Raw genomic sequence first — 20879 nt, forward strand, 5'->3', positions numbered from 1 at the left:
GTCATCCAGAAGGTCGTTATAGCGTTACGAGAAGATGAATAGCCACGCGGGATTAGCCGAGCGGTCTTAGGCGCTGTAGTCATGGACATTGCGGCTGGTCCCGGCGGAGGTTCGAGTCCTCCGTCGGGCATGGGTGTGTGTGTTTGTCCTTAGGATAATTTAGGTTAAGTAGTGTGTAAGCTTAGGGACTGATGACCTTAACAGTTAAGTCCCATAAGATTTCACACACATTTGAACATTTTTTTTAGTTGAAGAAGAAGAATATTTCTTTTTTTGCGTGAAGCAGGAGAGAATTCAGCAACTTCGTATGTCTTTCTTGTCTGTAGCTTGTGCTCCTTCAGTATTTTAGCTTTCAATGGCAACAAATATATTTACACCCAATAGATATTTTAATGGCTGTATCATGTAGATTTTTTTGCAGACACCTAAGAAGAGTCGTTCCTAAACTTTTTCCACCTATGACTCCGTTTCACAAAAATCTGATATGTGTGAACGCCGCCTCATAAAAAAATGTACTTTCTGTAACGTACAAGCGACTGAATTCCAAGCGAATAATTTAATAGCCCTAATGCTTTTATAAGGTTTACGTTTCAGTTACATCACAAGAAAAGGGCTGATGAAGGCTTTTACGCTATGAGTAGTCTCGTATGCAATACTGCAGTATTTTATACTTTTCTGTTAAGTTACAAGTTTTCATTATGGAATTAATTGGGTCAGCGTTCTTGGAATTCGAAGGGAAGAATCCGCCTGCTTTTCACGGCACATAACTTTGAAGTCAGGAACGACAGACGTGAAAGGATCTTAAATTACTTTCGGCGAGAAGTTTGTGTCTGTATTTATTTTTTGTATAACTGTAAGAAAGAAAAGCCTTTTCGCACAAATATGCGGAGGAGACAAGTAAAAAAATTGTTACCGCTTTATTTGTTAGCAGCGGGAACTTCGCCTTTAGGCTTAACAGCAAACGTATCTGTGACATGTATTTATAACATTTCTGTAACTTTAAGTCACTGCTGTTCGTTTTAATTTACATATCCTATGGATTCAAAAATTATTATCTCATCCAAGAGATTACGGGTCCAATTATTATTGCTAGACAGAGGAGAGAAATAGTCTCTGAAACTATTTCCAAGTTGCTTCAACAGTTCTTTAATCATGTTCTTGCCATTGTCGTCCGAAGAAGATAAATTTCTAGTATTGGGAAGATTATCTAATCACTAAATTTATTTGGAATTCAGACTGTGATACCGTCTCACACAGTACAAAAGTTTTTAATTGGCCCCTGAAGTACCAATGTAGACTGCTGTTTTTCATGAAAACGTCTGCAAAATAAGCCACAGTGTGAAACCAGACGTTGGCTTAGTGAAGAGGTTGGTGGTGAGAAAAATATAACCATCATAGAATATGAGAACAGATCTGCCGCAAGATAACAACCTAAATTCCGTGTGTGTCAGTAAAAACTTTTAAATACTTTCTATTTCCTCATACAGCACTGCAAAAATTCGATGATTAGTAGGAATATCTTGAATAAAATAAAATACTTTCACTGCATCGTAAGGTATGGAGTCCTTTCACATGCACGTAACAATTTGTTGATTTACCAGCTATAAGCAACGGAGGAGATTCAAGGAATCATCTTTTTCTTGATGTTACAGCCATTATTTAGTATAAAACCGGAGTTGAAGTATGAGGGTGGCTTGATAAGCATGGCAAACTTCCATGAAAGAAGGAAATGTTTTTGTTGTGCCTTCATTGGTAAGCTTGATGTTCCAAGGAGCGTAAAAGAATTTCAACAATGTACAGCATACAGTTCATTGTTGACAGCTGTGTGCATTAGCCGGTGTTTCGACTGTGATTGAAAATGGAGGAAACCAAGTTTCGCGTTGGTTTTAAACATTTTCATTTGGAAGTTCAGGCCGCTGCACAAATCAAAGCAGAACTGGATGAAGTTTAAGTGACTCTGCTGTATCAATGAAGACCATTTACTTTTGGGTTAATGAATTTAAACATTGTCAGATTAGCACGGACGGTGAATGAGCTCCTGCCACCAGACTGAGATCACCAAAAAGAAAAACATTGACCAGTTCCATGATATCGTAACGCAAGACCACTAATTAAGAATCTATGAAATTGTTGATGTTTTGGTGCAACGAAAGTGCCTCGACAAAGTTTAAGAACGTAACTGCAGAGAAGGCTGTGAGACGGCATCAGCCAATAGCCCACTGACTAGGACCGCACCACGAAAGGAGTGGCCTCTATACGAACAGAATATAAGCGACGCGACAGCCAACCTGTGGGGCAGTAGAAGAAGGACATTAGCAGAAAGGCCTAAACGAGCAGTTATATTAAATATAGCAGTGACTTATGAGCGAGTGTGAATGTGTACATGGACATTGTGTATAGTGAAGGACATTGACTGTTTGCATGTGACACCTCGCTTGCGACAACTAGTTGTAAATCCAAAGTTAAGTATTGTCAATCCTCTTTAACATTAATGTGATTTCCTTGAATTGTTGTATACCTATCCGAGAAGGCAGGCAACGGTCTTGCTGCAGGGGATACACCGGTTCCCGTCGGATCACCGAAGTTAGGCGCTGTCGGGTGTGGCCGGCATTTGGATGGTGACCATCTGGGCTGCCATGCGCTATTGCCAATTTTCGGGATGCACTCAGCCTCGTGATGCCAGCTGAGGAGCTACTCGACCAAATAGTAGCGGCTCCGGTCAAAGAAAACCATCATAACGACCGGGACAGCGGTGTGCTGATCACACGCCCCTCCTATACACATCCTTAGTGAGGATGACACGGCAGTCAGATGGTCCCGATGGGCCACTTGCGGCCTGAAGACGGAGTGTTTTTTTTTTATCCGAGAAGGTAGCATTCTTTAGGCACTCTCAAATGGACGAGTGAGCAGGATCCCACAGTTGAGACAGTAGGCATCTCAAGTGAGCGAGTGCATAACATGCCGCACGAAGAATTGGCTATAAAAAAGCTGTGTGCGAGGTGGGTGCCACGATTGCTCACAGTCGACCAAATGCACATAAGGCGCAACATTTCAGCACAATATTTGGCGATGTTTAATGGCAATCCCCAAGACTTTTTGCGCCGACTTGTGACTATTGCTGAAACACGGATCGATCATTACACACTAGCCAAAACGGCAGTCAAAAGAGTGGCCAAAGGCTGGTAAAAGTGCATGGAAGAAGACAAAGTCCGTTTTGTGATCTGGTACGGTGATGGATTCGCAGGGAATAATCCTACTGGAAAAGGGCAGAAATACAAATGAACCATACTATGCTTCGTTGTTGGATCGTTTGAAACTTGCGTTGGATGAATAAAAGACCAGTGCTGGCACACAAAAAGTGCTCTTTCAGGAGGATAATGCACCATCCCATACATCAGCGATGACAATAGCGACTTAGCAAGCAGAACTAGCACTTTTTGCAGATGACACGAGTGTTATAATAAATCCCATTCCAGAAAAAGAAAGAATGTCTTTCGAAGAAATATTAAGTGGTTCTCAGAAAATGGACTCTCCCTTAATTTTGAAAAACTCACTATATCCAGTTCTGTACACAGAATAGACTCATACGGACAATTGATGTAGCATATGAACAGGGCTCAGTTAACAGGGTAGATCTCTCCAAATTTTTGGGTGTTCACATTGATGACAACTTCAACTGGAAGAAGCATATTACTGAACTTCTCAAACAACTAAGTTCAGCTTCTTTCGCCCTTCGTATAATCGCTAGTCTTGGTAATAAACAGATCAGCTTCCTAATGTACTTTGCATATTTCCACTCAATAATGTCTTATGGAATAGTTTTCTGGGGTAACTCACCACTTAGACGTAAAGTATTGATTACACAAAAGAGAGCAGTGAAAATAATCAGTGTGTTCACCCAAGGACGTCATGTAGGCACCTTTTCAAGGAGTTAGGTATTTTAACTGCACCATCAGAGTACATATATTCGCTAATGGAATTCGTTACAAATAACCCATCTCAATTCGCGAAGAACAGTGATGTTCATACGTACAACACTAGAGGGAAAAATGACCTTTCCTATCCGTTATTGAAGCTGTCAGTTGCTGAAAAAGGAGTACATTATTCAGCAACAAAGATCTTTGATCATTTGCCCAACAACATAAAGCGTCTGGCAGGTAGCAGATCAAGTTTTAAATCTAGGTTAAAATCATTTCTTTTGGACAACTCCTTCTACTCCATGGACGAATTTCTGTTTCAGAAATAGTAAAAAAAAAAAATTGTACCTCTAAATATATTTGCATGTGTAGAACTAAAAATTTCAGTAATATTAATATTAGCACTATTCATATGTGTATATATTCCTTGTAATCTGACTTGTTCCACATCATATCGATAAAATAATCGGGAAAATGATCTGCGGAACATGACGTAACTAAAACTAAACTAAAACTAGCCCCTAACTTGGAATTTTGGCTTGCTGGGAAGAAATTTTCATCAAATGAGGAAGTAATATTTGTGGTCAACGAGTATTTTGCAGAGTTTGATGGAACCTATTTTTCTGATGGGGTGAAAAAGCTGAAGGATTGATGGATCAAGCGCATATCTCTCTTCAGAGAAGTAAGATGAGTTGTTTGCAGAGCAAACATTTTTCTTGCTTTTCTACAAGACTTATCAAACCATACTCACTCATAATGTCTCGGTAAATACTCTACGAAGCAAAAGCTGCTTGCAAACAGACCACAGAGATTTTGTTTCGCTCCCGTAATGGTGCCATGTCTGGCGGGCGCGCGACTTTACGAGCAGGCGAGCCACTCAGGCGCCCGGGCCGACTCGGGCTGTGGCGGGATTCACCGGCTGACCGCGTAGCGTGAGTCGAGCATCGCTCGAGCGTCATGGCTGCGTCTGGGGCGGGTCGCGCTGGTTCGATGCACGCCTCTGTTGGAGCCAGCACTGGAGGCCGTGTACGGTGACGAAAGAGTCTTCATGTTTGGCGTCCAGGGCCACGAGTGACGTCCCAACCGAGCTCGTTTATATGCCGGTGTGGCTAGCCAAGGGAGTTGTCTGTGAAAGTGGTCTCATGTATGGAGGAGGGGTAGCCACTGCCGTCACCAAAGGGAGCGTAACAGAGCGAAGGCAACCGGAGAGCGTCCAGCTAGAAGGCAACACGGCTGTCTATTTTCAAGGAGAGCATCCTGCTGCATGTAGCGGAACTAGTGGCTGGCTGTCAATACGGGCCATCTTCCAGTCTGGAGCAGCGGACGGTGCTCGGCTTCACGGAGTCAGGGAATGCAACACGGCCAGGAGTCTAGAGTTGCTAGCTATGGCTTGCTTTCACCTACAGTGGGTATCAAAATTGTGCCGTTCGGCTGGGTTGGTAGAATTAAGCTGCCAAGTGATCACAATTTTCAACTACGGCAGACCTGCTGAAATGGTTATTCTTCTTATTCTTATACTAAAATGTAGACTTTCACGGCCGGAAATGTCATGTCCATTATGATTATCCGGGCTGTTATGCCGTGGTCGGTTGATGAATTTTGTCTCAATTCCCAACGTTTCGTCTCCGTCAACGGGGTCTGTAGCTCGATGGAAGGTCCAACACACCCGCTGGCTCGCTACTGACTGCCGCTAAATTTCGTGTCCGCGCTCTCCCGCGCTGCGGCGTGACGTCACGTGTTTTGAAAACGTCAGTGCAATTGGCCGCTGTCCGCTGCCGTCGATCGCCGTTGCCATCACCCAGTAGTGGACGGGTGGTACACATCTTCTTTAACACCGGCATCCATATACCGTTTAATTTCATGCCCTCCTCCTTTCGATTGAAATTATTAGGGTGTTTAGCGATTTCGATTACCTCCCTGTAGAGCCTTGCGTGATATCCGCTTGTGGCGGCTAGTACTTGCGTCTCCTCGAAACGAATATAGTGGTTCCCTGGCTGGAAAGCATGCTCCGCAACAGCTGATCGTTCCATTTCTCCTCTTCTACAATTGCCCTTGTGCTTTTCCAAACGTCTGCTCCAAATGTTTATGTGGGTACCACTAAAAGAACTGTTTCAAATATGATCTGATGCAGACAGTATTTTTTTCCAGCCGAACCGCAGCACAATCATAGACAATTCTTTTATTCCTTTTTCGTTACTAGATGGGCAGTCTATAAATGGGCGAATGGCCTTTCAGACCATGATGTACAAATTTTAACACTAACAGGCTTTTGAACTCAAACAAATATAACACACAATTACAAACTATGTAGGGAAGTCAGTCCAACAGCAACAGAAAGTTTTTTAAACCTCATTAAGGAACAATAGTGGCAGGACGTTTATAATGCCGATAACATAGATGACAAATACAATGCTTTCCTTAACAAATTTCTCTTGCTCTTTGGACGATGGTTTCTATTAGAACGATTTAAAAAAGGGCACTAGCAGTAAAAGGCAGTCTCGGTGACTGACTAGTGGGATAAGGATATCATGTAGAATACAGTGGGAATTATATCAAAATGTTAGAAGTAGTCACAATCGAGCTACAGTAGCCCATTACAAACAATACTGTAAGGTGCTTAAAAATGTTATTAGGAATGCAAAGAGTATGTGGTACGCAAATATAACATCTAATTCACAGGATAAAATTAAAATCATATGGTCAGTCGTAAAGAAAGTCTCTGGTCAGCAGCACAAGGGCGAGGATATAAAGTCAATACATAGAAAAAATGTTTGTGTTACTGATAGGTCAGATGTATGTACAGTATTTAACAATCACTTTCTGAACATTGTTGGTGAATTAAATAAAAACTTAGTTTCTTCAGGGAATCATATTACTCTCTTGGAAAATGCCTTTCCGAGACATAGCTAAAATACTCTCCTGTGACACTGACAAGGGGGTGATTGAGTCAATAATTAAATCACTGAAGACTAACGACCCTCATGGATATTATGGAGTATCTAGCAGAATATTAATGTGCTACACGTGTTAGCCCCGTACTTAGCTCTATTTGTGATTTCTCCTTTAGGAATCGTCAGTTTCCTTAACGATTAAAGTGCGCAGTAGTAAAGCCGCTTTATAAAAAGGGAGAAAGGGATAATGTAGACAGTTTTATTCCTATTGCTATGCCACCAGTATTTGCTAAAGTTACTGAAAAGGCTGTGTGCATAATGATTACTGATCATTTTATTTCATATAATTCGCTATCAAATGTACGATTCGGTTTTAGAAGTGGTTTAACAACTGAAAATGCTGTAGTATCTTTTCTCTGGGACGTAATAGGTGGATTAAACAAAAAGTTTCAAACACTAGGTATCTTTTTTAATGTAACTAAGGCGTTTGATTGTGTTGGTCACAAAATATTGCTCCAGAAGTTGGACCTTTATGGAAAACGGGGAGTAGTTCATAATTGGTTCGCCTCTCACTTTAAAAACAGGCAGTAAGAGGGGTCATTTTCCACAGCACTGAGAACGGCTATGATCTGGGGTCCGAGTGGGCCACAGTTAAATGGGGGGTTCCCCAAGGAACAGTTCTGGGGCCACTCTTGTTCCTTATTTGTAGAAATGGTGTGCCCTTTACTATTACAGGTGATTCTAAAGTATTTCTGTTTACTAAGGACACTAGCTTGGTAGAAACAGATGCTGTGTGTAATGTTGATGCTGTTTCATGTACTGCAGCTCAAGACATACGTTGATGGCTTGTAGAAAATAAACTAACGTTAAATCACATTAAGACTCAGTTTATAATACGCAATTCAACAAAACCTGATGTTTTAATTTCACAGAATAGGCATATGGTATGTGAAACTGAACAGTTCAAACTTATAGGTGTTCAGATAAAAAAAACCACGTTCAGGATCTTGTTCACAGGCTCAATACTGCCATTTTTATTGTTAGAACAGTATCTGAAGTGAGTGATAATTCGACAGGAAAAGTACGCTATATTGATTGTTTTCATTCGCTTATGATGTCTGGTGTTATATTTTGGGGTAATTCTTCCCATTCTCAAAGAGTATATTTGGCTCAGAAACGGGCGGTTCGGGCAGTAAGTGTTGTCAGTTGGCGAATCTTTTGTCGACCACTTTTCATTAGTCTGGATATTCTGACATTAGCCTCTCCATATATATATATATATATATATATATATATATATATACTGCCGTTCTTTGTTAACAATATCAGCTTATTCCCAAGAATTAGCAGCTTTCACTCAGTTAATACTAGGCAGAAATCCAATCTGCATTTGGATCGCACTTCCTTGACTCTTATGCATAAAGACAAGTAGTATTCTGCTGCATCCATTTTCGATAAGCTACCTCAAGAATTAAAAAACCTTAGCAGCAGTCCATGCGCTTTCTCATCTGAATTGAAGAATTTGTGATATTCCTGTGGCCGCCAGTATTTTATTTTGCTAGAACGTCGCCTTCATGCAACTTGATACAAGTGAAGTAGCATATGGTAGAAAAGTGGGGTGAGGTACAAGCGACAGATGGTACAGCATGTACCAGTCCCGTGGGAGAGTCCGCCAATTGTACTGAACTTGCTTCTTGTAGTGTCGGTAGCTGGACCGACACCGTGATGTGGATTGCTGAAAAGGAATGCTAGACTAAAGCTGTAGCCGATAGTGCACGCACGGCAATAAGCATACGGGCGTGAAGTCTGGAACATAAAAACTTATGAATGAATAAGAAGAAAAGTATGTAGATGCTTTTTACTTAACTTTTAATAATTCCTTGGAATACATCTCTCTTGAATACTCGTAAGCTATAGGCACTGATACAAATGGCTCCTTGCTAGTTCGTAGCCATTAACTTAGCTGATGGCTATTCTGTCTCTCGGCTAATGAGAGAGAAAGGCTTCGTACAACTGGGCGATAGCTAGGTTCGCGTACAACTGGGCGGTAACTTGGTTCTCGTACAACTGGGGCCGAGTCCACTCTCGTATCACGAGACCTGCCTTGGTGGTGGCGCTAGGTCTGCGATCACAGTGGCGACACGCGGGTCCGACATGTACTACATGGACCGCGGCCGATTTAAACTACCACCTAGCAAGTGTGGTGTCTGGCGGTGACACCACATTCCTCCCCCGCAAATCGGCGAACGGTCGTGTAATAAGGCTTCCGCCCGCCGTGGGGAGGACCACATGTTGACGTATGCGATGAGGTGGGGAGCCTAACAACAGGCGAGGCTGTGCCACCCGCACCCGGCCATCCGGTCCGAGGGGAGCTAGGAAACGCCTGCAAAACTAGTCCAGGGTGCACGTCAACATGCGGTGTATGCGCCCGTAAAGAAACATGAGGGACCGAAGGGTCGATGTCCATGGCGTCGGGGTAGCCGACGCGCGATGACGTCATGTGGTCCGGAGCGGGCGGGCGTTCCATGGCGGAGGACAGCTGGTCACGGGCAGCGATCGGCGGCGCGTGACCCTGGGAGGCGCTTGGCGGCTGCAACGAAGCGTCGAATGCGGTCGGCGGCGGCGGCGGCGGCTGCTGCTGCTGCTGCTGCTGCGGCGGCGGCGGCGCGTCGCCATGGGGCAAAATGGAAGGCATCGTCGGTAACACCTGGGGATGAGGCGAGCCAGTAGATGGGTCCCCAGGGCGCTGACCGGACGGCACCGTCGCTGAAAGCAGACGGGGAGCGGCAGAACCCGAGCGACGACAGAGGCGCAGCTGATTGAGATGCCGACGCACCTCACCAGAGGCCCCCAAAACCAAATACATCGCGCGGCCGAGGCAGCGAAGAATGCGCCCTGCGAGCCAACGCCGTGAACCTCGATAGTTGCGATAAAATACAACGTCGCCTGGAGCAAAAGCAGGAGTCTGCCGCTGCACAGGAACCTGATGCGGCGGATGCAGCAAAGACATCAAGGTGCGATGAGGACGACCGTGGAGCAACTCAGCCGGCGAGCGACCATCTCGGGGCTGAGAGCGATACGAAGACAAAAAGAGCAACAATGCGTCCTCCCGAGAATGCGACTCTTTCTATTTCAACATCTGTGACTTGAAAGTCCGGACCAAACGTTCAGCGGCACCGTTGGACTGAGGCGAAAACGGCGCGGATGTCAGATGTTGAATACCATTGGCCTGGCAGAAAGACTGGAATTCTGCGGACATGAATTGTGGGCCATTGTCGGAAACAATAGTCTGCGGAAGACCTTCAATGCAAAAGATAGCAGACAACGCTTGGATGGTGGCGGAGGACGTCGTGGAAGACATCCGGACAACAAAAGGAAAATTACTGAAGGCGTCGACCAGAACCAACCATCGAGCATTCCAGAATGGACCAGCAAAATCAATGTGCAAGCGTTGCCAAGGGGAAGTGGCTTTTGGCCACGCAAAGACTTTCCGCGGCGGTGCGGACTGTTGTTCGGCACACGCCGGGCACGAAGAACACATATTCGTAATCGCAGCATCGATTCCGAACCAAGTACAGTGCTGACGAGCAAGTTGTTTCATTCGCACTATACCCCAATGTCCTTGGTGAAGAAGCCGTAAAACAGAGGACTGTAACGAACGTGGGACCACGACTCTGGACTGATCATTATCAGAACGCAACAACAAAACACCACGTCGAACAAAAAGTCTCTCCTTGTGAGCAAAAAATCGGCGAACCAACGGATCCTCGATCCGAGACTTTGACAAAGGCCAGTGCGTAGCAACAAAACGTAAAACAGTAGCAAGGACAGGGTCAGCAGCTGTGGCTGTAGCGACACGACGAAAATCAATCGGAAACGATTCGACCACTTCATCGGTTTCCGAATCAATGAACATGCAAGCAAGTTCGGAAGAATCGAATGCTTTATCCTCAGCAACAGGCAAACGGGACAACGCATCGGCGTTTCCGTGCTTAGCAGTGGACCGATACAAGATATCGTAGCGGTACTGCGAGAGGAAAATAGACCAGCGAATGAATTTCTGCGCTGTACGTGGAGGTACAGGCTTGGATGGATGAAAAAGCGATGTCAAAGGTTTGTGGTCTGTGATGATGGTAAAGTGACGACCATACAAGAAATCATGGAACTTAGTAACACCAAACACGAGAGCCAAAGCTTCTTTCTCTATCTGTGAATAATTTCTTTGCGCAGACGAGAGCAATTTGGACGCAAAGGCAATAGGGCGATCATGGGAGCCAACTTTGTGCGCAAGCACAGCACCGATCCCGAAATCCGATGCATCTACCATCAACAAAAGGGGTTGCTGGGGATCGAATGGCGTAAGGCAAGTATGAGAAAGCAACGCCGATTTCAACTGGCGAAAGGCGCGTTCACATTCCGGCGTCCAGACGAACGGAACACCTTTACGGCGTAAGCGATGAAGCGGAGCTGAAATGGAAGAGGCATTGCGCACATATTTATGGTAATAATTAATTTTACCCAACACACTCTGTAGCTGTTTCACATTTTGAGGGGAAGGCAATTCTTGTATGGCACGGAGGTGCTCTGGACTCGGATGTATGCCTTGGGCATTAATGACATGTCCCAGGTATGGTAAGTCACGAGCAAAAAACACACATTTGTCCTTCCTCAAGCGAAGACCATTTTGCCGCAAGACCTGAAATAATGTTCGTAAGTTCGAAAGATGATCTTCTTCTGTCTGTCCGGAGATCACGATATCGTCCAGATAGTTTGCTGCAGTAGGGACCGACGCACAAATAGTTTGTAAATATTGCTGAAACAAGGCAGGGGCGGATGCACACCCGAATGGCAGTCTTTTGAAGCGGTACAATCCAAGATGCGTGTTAACCACCAATACGCGCTGGGATTCGTCGTCCACCGGTATTTGCAAGTACGCATCGGCTAGGTCCAACTTTGAAAAATATTTTCCCGGGCACAGTTTAGCAAAAAGATCTTCCGGGCGGGGCAAAGGAAAAGTAGCAGTCACTAGCTGTGGATTCACTGTGGCCTTGAAGTCCACGCAAAGTCTCAATTTTCCGGAAGGTTTTGGCAAAATGACTAAGGGTGAGGCCCAGAGAGAAGCTTGCACACGTTCAATTACACCCTGTGATTCGAGATCGTGTAACGTTCTTGCGACCTCATCACGCAATGCGTGGGGAACATTGCGCGCCCTGAAAAATTTCGGTTGCGCGTTTACCTGTAGTTCTAAATGTGCTTCATAGTTTTTAGCGCAACCTAAGCCCGGTGCAAAAATGTCTGCAAATTCGTCACACAGCCGAGAAACACTGTCTGTAGGCACAGTCTGATTCACTGATAGGACCTGATTTACAATAGACATGTTAAACAACTTAAATAAATCTAGACCAAATAAGTTCACTGCAGAAGAAGAACGAAGAACGTAAAATGACACAAGTTTTGTTTGTCCCTTGAATGTTGCAAGAAGGCTGCACTGTCCTAACACAGGAATTTTCTGTCCGGAATATGTAGTTAGCTTAACATTTGCGGCACGCAACGGAGGTGCGCCCAGTTGTTTGTATGTGTCGTGATTGAGCAATGAAACTGCAGCTCCGGTATCGAGCTGGAATGGTATCACTTTGCCTTCAAAGTCTAAGTCCACAAAAAGTTTATTGTCCTGCTGACGACAAGAGCGACTGTTTTGTGCAATTGGAACAGACACTGGTACAGAATCACTTGCTAATTGACGTGATTTCCGGCGACGTCGACGCACAGTTTTTGTGGGACGATCACAGTCACTGTTAGAGAAAGTGTCACTGGACGAAGTGGAATTAACGACATGAATGTCCATAGGCGAAGGTCCACGAGCCTGAGTGTCCTTGGTTCGATTCCGGCGCGAAGCAAAGGGCCTGGAACGATTGTGATTGTCTGATCGGAGCTTTTTCTGGCAAACACTTTGAACATGTCCTTTCTTATTGCAGAAAAAGCAAATAGCTTGGCGTGACGGGCAATGTTCACGCGAATGTCTAGTAGCACACCGCGGGCATGATTTCACTGCATTTGCGGGCTGGCGCGGCACCTCTGGGGTAGCACGCGGCGGTCGCTGTGTCGCCGTGCGCGAGGCCCGGGTACCGGGCCGCGCAGCGCGTCCAGCGGGCCGGTTAATGTTACACACGGCTGGCGAAGTTTCAAAAGATTCCTGAGCACAGTCCAGTGTGTCCTGTCTATCCAATATGTCTATCACTTGTTGAAGGGAGGGATTAACTAGTTTCAAAATTTGCTCCCGTATGCGAACATCAGAAACGTTCTGTGCAATTGCATCACGCACCATTGTATCTGAATAAGAAAGACCACAGTCACATTCAAAGGCACAGTCCCTAGTAAGTCCTTGCAATGTTGCTACCCACTCCCTATTAGTTTGACCGGCCGTACGTTTTGTACGAAAAAACGTATACCGTTTTGCAACCACATTAACTGTTTCTTTGAAATAGGCATCTAAGGCAGACAAAATTTCCTCGTATGACAAAGTTGCTACGTCGCGGCGGGGAAACAATTTCACTATCACACGGTATGTGGACACACCGACACAAGAAAGCAAAAACGGCTGCCGCTCATTACCTTGAATTCTGTAGGCAGCCAGGTGAAAGGCGAACTGACGAGACCACTCTTGCCAGGTCTCATCGGCTGCCACGTATGGTCGAAAGGGAGGTGCAACAGCGTTCAGTGGCAGCGGTAGCGAAGAAGCGGCGGCGGCCGCATCGGTGTGCAGCGCACGTTGACCCTGGACGAGCTGTCCAAGGGCATCCAGTAACGCCTGCGTCTGCTGATTCTGCAAGCGATAAAATTCGGACAGTACATCTGGAGATTGTGGCGAAGCCATGACACAATTAAATGTAAGCAATCAGAACACGTGAAATCGGCCAATGGTGCAAATGAATTAATACAAACTCTTTATCTCGTCGCCAATAATTGTAGTGTCGGTAGCTGGACCGACACCGTGATGTGGATTGCTGAAAAGGAATGCTAGACTAAAGCTGTAGCCGATAGTGCACGCACGGCAATAAGCATACGGGCGTGAAGTCTGGAACATAAAAACTTATGAATGAATAAGAAGAAAAGTATGTAGATGCTTTTTACTTAACTTTTAATAATTCCTTGGAATACATCTCTCTTGAATACTCGTAAGCTATAGGCACTGATACAAATGGCTCCTTGCTAGTTCTTAGCCATTAACTTAGCTGATGGCTATTCTGTCTCTCGGCTAATGAGAGAGAAAGGCTTCGTACAACTGGGCGATAGCTAGGTTCGCGTACAACTGGGCGGTAACTTGGTTCTCGTACAACTGGGGCCGAGTCCACTCTCGTATCACGAGACCTGCCTTGGTGGTGGCGCTAGGTCTGCGATCACAGTGGCGACACGCGGGTCCGACATGTACTACATGGACCGCGGCCGATTTAAACTACCACCTAGCAAGTGTGGTGTCTGGCGGTGACACCACACTTCTGATTAGTCAGCATGTTCGGATGCTAAGCACAAAAACGCCTAACTTCTCTTCTTAATTATTTATATACTTTTCATTGTATTTAACCCAGTTTTAATATGACAGTCTCTCATGTCTCCTTTCTCTCCCATGGATTTACAATACAGTCCATTCCCACTCTCTCCTATCTCACTTACACTTTCTGTATTTGTATTTCTTTCCCGCTGTCACAATCCCCACCATTAGTCGGCAGCTCAAAATTCTACGGTGTACAACTTATCTTTTCCCTTAAACCCATGTGTTAAAAATATAGGTCCAAAACCGCTCCCTGCCCTACATATAAGTGTGAATGTTCGACGGGCTCGTAGCGTCCAGACCTCCCTAGTCTACGTATGTTCTTCACTCATCTGTATTTTTCATTTCCACTATCTCTTCTCTCTTTTGCTCCAACTGCTTCTATCTCTAATCATCTCTCTTTCTCTTTTACTGCGGTAAACGACGAAACGTGAACTATGGTGATGTTGTCACAAAATGCAACTGTTTTATGGGTAGTGTGGGGCCTCGCATTGTCATGTTGCAAAAGGACACCTCCAGACAGCAATCCACGTCGCTTTGATTTGATTGCAGGCCGCAGATGATTTTCTAGGAGATCTGTGTATGATGCGCTGGTGACAGTGGTCCCTATAGGCATGTTGTGCTCCAAAATGACGCCTTTTTCGTCCCAAAAGAGAGTCAGCATAACCTTCCCTGCTGATGATTCTGTTCAAAACTTCTTTGGTTTTGGTGATGAGGAATGGCGCCATTCCTTGCTCGCTCTCTTCGTTTCCAGTTGGTGAAAGTGAACCCAGGTTTCATCTCCAGTAACGATTATTGCAAGGAAGCCATCACTTTCTCGTTCAAAGCGGCGAAGAAGTTCTTCACAAGCATCAACACGTCGTTCTCTCATTTCAGGAGTCAGCTGCCGAGGCACCCATCTTGCAGCCACGTTGTGAAATTGGAGTACATCATGCAAAATGTGGTGTGCTGACCCATGACTAATGTGTAAACATGCTGCAATGTCATTCAGTGTCACTCGGCGGTTTTCCTTCAGTAAGGTTTCAACTGCTGCAATGTTCTGTGGAGTCACAATTCGTTGTGCCTGACCTGGACGAGGAGCATCTTCTATCGAAGTGACACCATTTGCGAACTTCCTACTCCATTTGTAGACTTGCTACTGTGACAAACATGCATCACCGTACTGAACCTACATTCGTCGATGAATTTCAGTAGGTTTCACACCTTCACTACGCAAAAACCGAATAACAGCACACTGTTCTTCCCTGCTGCAAGTCGCAATTGGGGCGGCCATCTTTATACTGATACTGCGACGGTATGTGTGCATCTGCACTATGCTGCCACCTCCAGGCCATTCTGCACGCTGCTTGTAGCGCGCTTACTAACTTACAGGATAACGGCGGGAAATTTCGATTTGTTATTACAAATTTAAGGTTTTCATTTCACTCACCCTCGTATATGGGACAGCATGTCTGTCGAAAGATTAGATTTAGATTAGATTTACTTTCATTCCAATTGATCCGTAGTGAGGAGGTCCTCCTGGATGTGGAACATGTCAGAAAAGCGCCTACAAGGGGTGCTGCTGCTTCATGATAGCGCATGTTCCCATTTCGGAATTGTGACGCAGACACTGGAACACCCGCCCTATAATCCTGATCTCTTCATGATACGAGTATCATGCCTTCGATCCCTTAAAAAAAGACATGGAATCGTCGAAGGTTCCTGTCTGAGGATGTGGTGCAGGCAGTTAGTTCTTCTTCACGCAGCAGGACAACGTGTTTCACCAAACGAGTATCTTTAACAGGGTGCGTCGGTGGTAGGATAGCATCAATGCTCACAGTGGTTTTGCCTTGTTGTCGTGCCCATTCTGGACTGTATGCCCTCCGAGCGGAAACTTTTTGATCGCCCTGTAGTTCTTAATGGGGACTACTTCTTGAAAATTTGATTACTGAATCGATCCATTTTTCTACTGAACTAACAATACAATTCACAAAGAATCTGCACCTGTATCACTTTATCCTTGTGATTTACTGTCTGAAATGAATTTGAATGTCGTGTGACTAGGGCCTCCCATCGGGTAACGAAATGCAGGAAGATCTGCAGCGGATAGGCACTTGGTGCAGGGAAAGGCAACTGACCCTTAACATAGACAAATGTAATGTATTGCGAATACATAGAAACAAGGATCCATTATTGTATGATAATATGATAGCGGAACAAACACTGGTAGCAGTTACTTCTGTAAAATATCTGGTAGTATGTGTACGGAACGATTTGAAGTGGAATGATCATATAAAATTAATTGTTGGTAAGGCGGGTGCCAGGTTGAGATTCATTGGGAAAGTCCTTAGAAAATGTAGTCAATCAAGAAAGGAGGTGGCTTACAAAACACTCGTTCGACCTATGCTTGAGTATTGCCCATCAGTGTGGGAGCCGTACCAGGTCGTGTTGACAGAGGAGATAGAGAAGATCCAAAGAAGAGCGGCGCGTTTCGTCACAGGGTTATTTGGTAAGCGTGATACCACTATGGAGATGTTTAGCAAACTCAAGTGGCAGACTCTGCAAGAGAGGCGCTCTGCATCGCAATGTAGCTTGCTGTCCAGGTTTCGAGAGGGTGCGTTTCTGGATGAGGCACCGAATATATTGCTTCCTCCTACTTATACCTCCCGAGGAGATCACGAATGTAAAACTAGAGAGATTCGAGCGCGCACGGAGGCTTTCCGGCAGTCGTTCTTCCCGCGAACCATACGCGACTGGAACACGAAAGGGATGTAATGACAGTGGCACGCAAAGTGCCCTCCGCCACACACCGTTGGGTGGCTTGCGGAGTATAAATGTAGATGTAGACCGTTTGCCGGGTGCAAGATTTTCGATTTGACGGTACTACGACGACTTTCGCGTCGATGGGGATGAAATGATGATGATTTAGGACAACACAACAGCCAGTCCCTGAACGGAGAAAATCTCCGACTCAGCTGGGAATCGAACCCGGGCCCTTAGGATTGACATTCTGCCGCGCTGACCACTCAGCTACCGGGGGCGGACACTGTCTGAAATTAAAACAGTTAACTGTAGTGCGCCGGCCGAAGTGGCCGTGCGTTTAAAGGCGCTGCAGTCTGGAGCCGCAAGACCGCTACGGTCGCAGGTTCGAATCCTGCCTCGGGCATGGATGTTTGTGATGTCCTTAGGTTAGTTAGGTTTAACTAGTTCTAAGTTCTAGGGGACTAATGACCTCAGCAGTTGAGTCCCATAGTGCTCAGAGCCAACTGTAGTGCAACGTTAGACGACTGTGGAAGAACTCGATACTGCAGCGTGTGTACTCGAAGGAATATTACGTCGGAATTCGGAATAAAACAGGCATTGCAGTATCGTATTTATCCACTGACACCGGGCAAGCGACTTTCAAGTAAAATTTTTCCCCTGTATGGAAATATACATAATGGATGTGGGAGCACAAGTTGTAGACACACTGCTTGGTGATGTATGGAAGTCTGTGTACGTGAGATGATCATAGCGAAAATCTACTGTATTGCTCGCCCCTGTTTTGATCAGAACCGAGGTATAATCTACCTACACGTCGGTCAGGGGCTTGAAGATGGCGTAGTAAAACGCTGAAACAGGTTGCCAAAGAAAATTAGGTTGGAAACTAGACGTCAGGAAGGTGTTTAATTTGACATGCCGTATATAAGTTTTGGTGCGGCTGTGAGTCGTGCGCGGGTAGCTAAATGGTAAGGCGACCGCTCGCGATAAGCGGGAAATCGGGTTCGAGTCCCGGTCCGACACAAATTTTCATTGTCGTCATTCCATTACACAACTTATTCGCAACTGCGAATGAATTTAATGTGGAAAGAATGTGTTCCACAGATATATTACCGGAGGAATTATTGAAAGTTTTGAATGACAGATCTTTTTAGAGAACAAACCTATGTCAGTACGTCTTTAACAAAATAAATTAAATTACTTAGAATTAATGTAAAAGCAGAATACCTACATCATTTAAAAAGAGATTAGTCTCTAATTTTTTAGTATTCAAAACACAAAATTTTAATCTGTTCCTGAGTGTTCGAAGCTATCTGCTCTTTTCTACATTCCTTCATGTGTATGTGCCTCTACGCATTTAAAACACATTTGTCTTTCAACTACTTTTCAAATAAGTTTTTGTTGCATTTTGCCTACATCGCCATATTAATCAGAATGGGGTAAGGGAGTACTGCTTCTCTTTTAATCTCACGGAAAGTATTGATGTAAAGCGCGAAACTGCGACCGAATATTGTTAGTGCGTCCTGTTGTTTAGCTAGTAAGTGTAAATATTGCATGTTGCTTCCAAAGCGGATGTGCGGATGGTGGGTGGGGGTGGGAAAGGGGGGAGGTGACAGAGAGAGAGAGAGAGAGAGAGAGAGAGAGAGAGAGAGAGAGAGAGCAGAAACGTGCATGCGCCATATATACATGACCCATATTTGTGGCTAAGGATAGTGAACGGATTTGATTAAATATTTGTTAATGTCATCAATTTGCTCTGTGTACATTCTTCTCATCAAGCTAGATCTCTCTGCAGCCTTTGCAGTGAATATTAATGTCACCGCCGGACTGCGTTGGCAACAACACTGACGGTACAATATGTAAACGACTTTCTGGGTAGTTAACGACATAATGGCTCAAAAACGAAAAGAGCTGTTGAGAGTTAAATGCAAACTTTAGCTTATCTATATTTAAATTAGTTTACTTTAAGTTTCGGAGTCTAAAGCACTGAAGTACTAAAAAAATAAACAAAAACCTAGATTATCGAGTAAACTGGTGTCTTGTTGCTATGTGATGGAAGGTAATAAGCCTTCCTGTACTTTTATTTACTTACGTCTATGACCTGTAGTACCGATTGCATGTGGTCTATGTTGCCAGACGAATGGATCGTGCGCTTTGACTGGAGTATCCAGTGTGGAGTTTTACATCTTTTTCGCTTACTGCAGCTTCATATTATGTACCACTGGGGTCTTTCCATGTCACTCTATTAATTCATGTTTCGACAAGCCTTTTATGAGAAAGATAAAAACAACTGAAAATAATAGGTTTAGTGTCTGTAGTTTCAGCTGATACCATTTCTACTCTATTCATATCATTTCTTAGGATACCCTTCATTGACTATGCTTTCATGCTGACATATTGTTATTTACCATAAGAGAGACAAGCTCCCATCTGATCTCCACTGTGAATTCCTTGACCATGTAAGTGGCCACTTCATTAAAATTTCATGCAGTGAGTACAAAGCACGATATGACTAATGCCCCGGAAACATTTTCCTTTGTATGAAATCTGACCTACAAGTGAACAGTAAGGCGATCTGAGCTATACACTGAAAGATACTGTAGTAAACCAATTCTAACAGCACAGCTGAATACTAAAAGGATTTTTAAAATGAGTTAAATAAAAAAAACTGAACCAAAACTCTTCGACTGTTTGTCTAACACAACTTCTCATTGTTAGTGTAGCACCCCTTACGGGAATATGTGTAATGAAGATGTTCCCGCACTTGATATTTTCAGCTCCTAAAAAATGGAAAATGATTCACTTGAAAGCAAAGTCTCGAAGTCTTCGTCGCTGCCGCACGTGTCTCGAAGATCCACTGTGAGTCGCACTTGTCTTACCTAGCTGAAAATTGCGTATAAAATCAAGAAAACTTTGCTTCTGCTGAAGGCCGTTCAGTAAATATTTCAACTTACGTGAGCATATTACGATTGAGTATTATAAATCAGAGGACTTGAAAAATCGTAAGAACATTTCATGAGTGAGCTGAATTTATATTGTTGTATTATTCATAAACTGAATACAACACTAAATAAAATATACATACAAATCTCCTCCTACGGACGAAGTGTTTTTACAGATTCATACATTCAAAAAAAGACAGAAAAATAATCCAATGTTCTTAATAACCCTAGTAAAATTGTTTAATGAGTGGGACAGTAACTTCAGAAAGTACTGGTCTGCTCAGATGACTCGATAAGAAATAAATATTGATCCTCATCTATTTTAACAAAGGCATGAATTGAACAAAAAGACTTGACAGAGACACAACTGTAGAACACGTCTCATAAATAAAATTGAAAAATCACGTAGCTTATAACTACACCAGGGCAATGCGAGCAAGCAGCCATCTCATCAAAAATCCCGGACGATGTTACTTCGGTATGAAGTAGCTGTATTTTACAAGCCGGCGGCAGGCAGAGGAAGTTGATAGCTCTTCTGCAGAAATACTGAGTCGTGTTGATTCCATAGGCGTCCATAACCGAGAAGGTATGGCGATGCGGAATTTGTGCACGACTGACCTCTAGATTATGTCCCATAAATGTTACTCATGTTGCTGAGCAACAGTCGCACAATATTTTTAAAGGAACACACCGCCATTGCTGCTTTATTACTTACAAATAGTGTTTTATTGTTTATAAAAAAAACAGTGGTGGAGTGTTCCTTTAATAAACCATAAATGTTCGATGGGTGTCATATAGGGCGATCTTGGTGGCCAAATCATTCGCCTGAATCGTCAAGAAT

This window comes from Schistocerca piceifrons, chromosome 1 (assembly GCF_021461385.2).
Source record: "Schistocerca piceifrons isolate TAMUIC-IGC-003096 chromosome 1, iqSchPice1.1, whole genome shotgun sequence".
NCBI lineage: Eukaryota > Metazoa > Arthropoda > Insecta > Orthoptera > Acrididae > Schistocerca > Schistocerca piceifrons.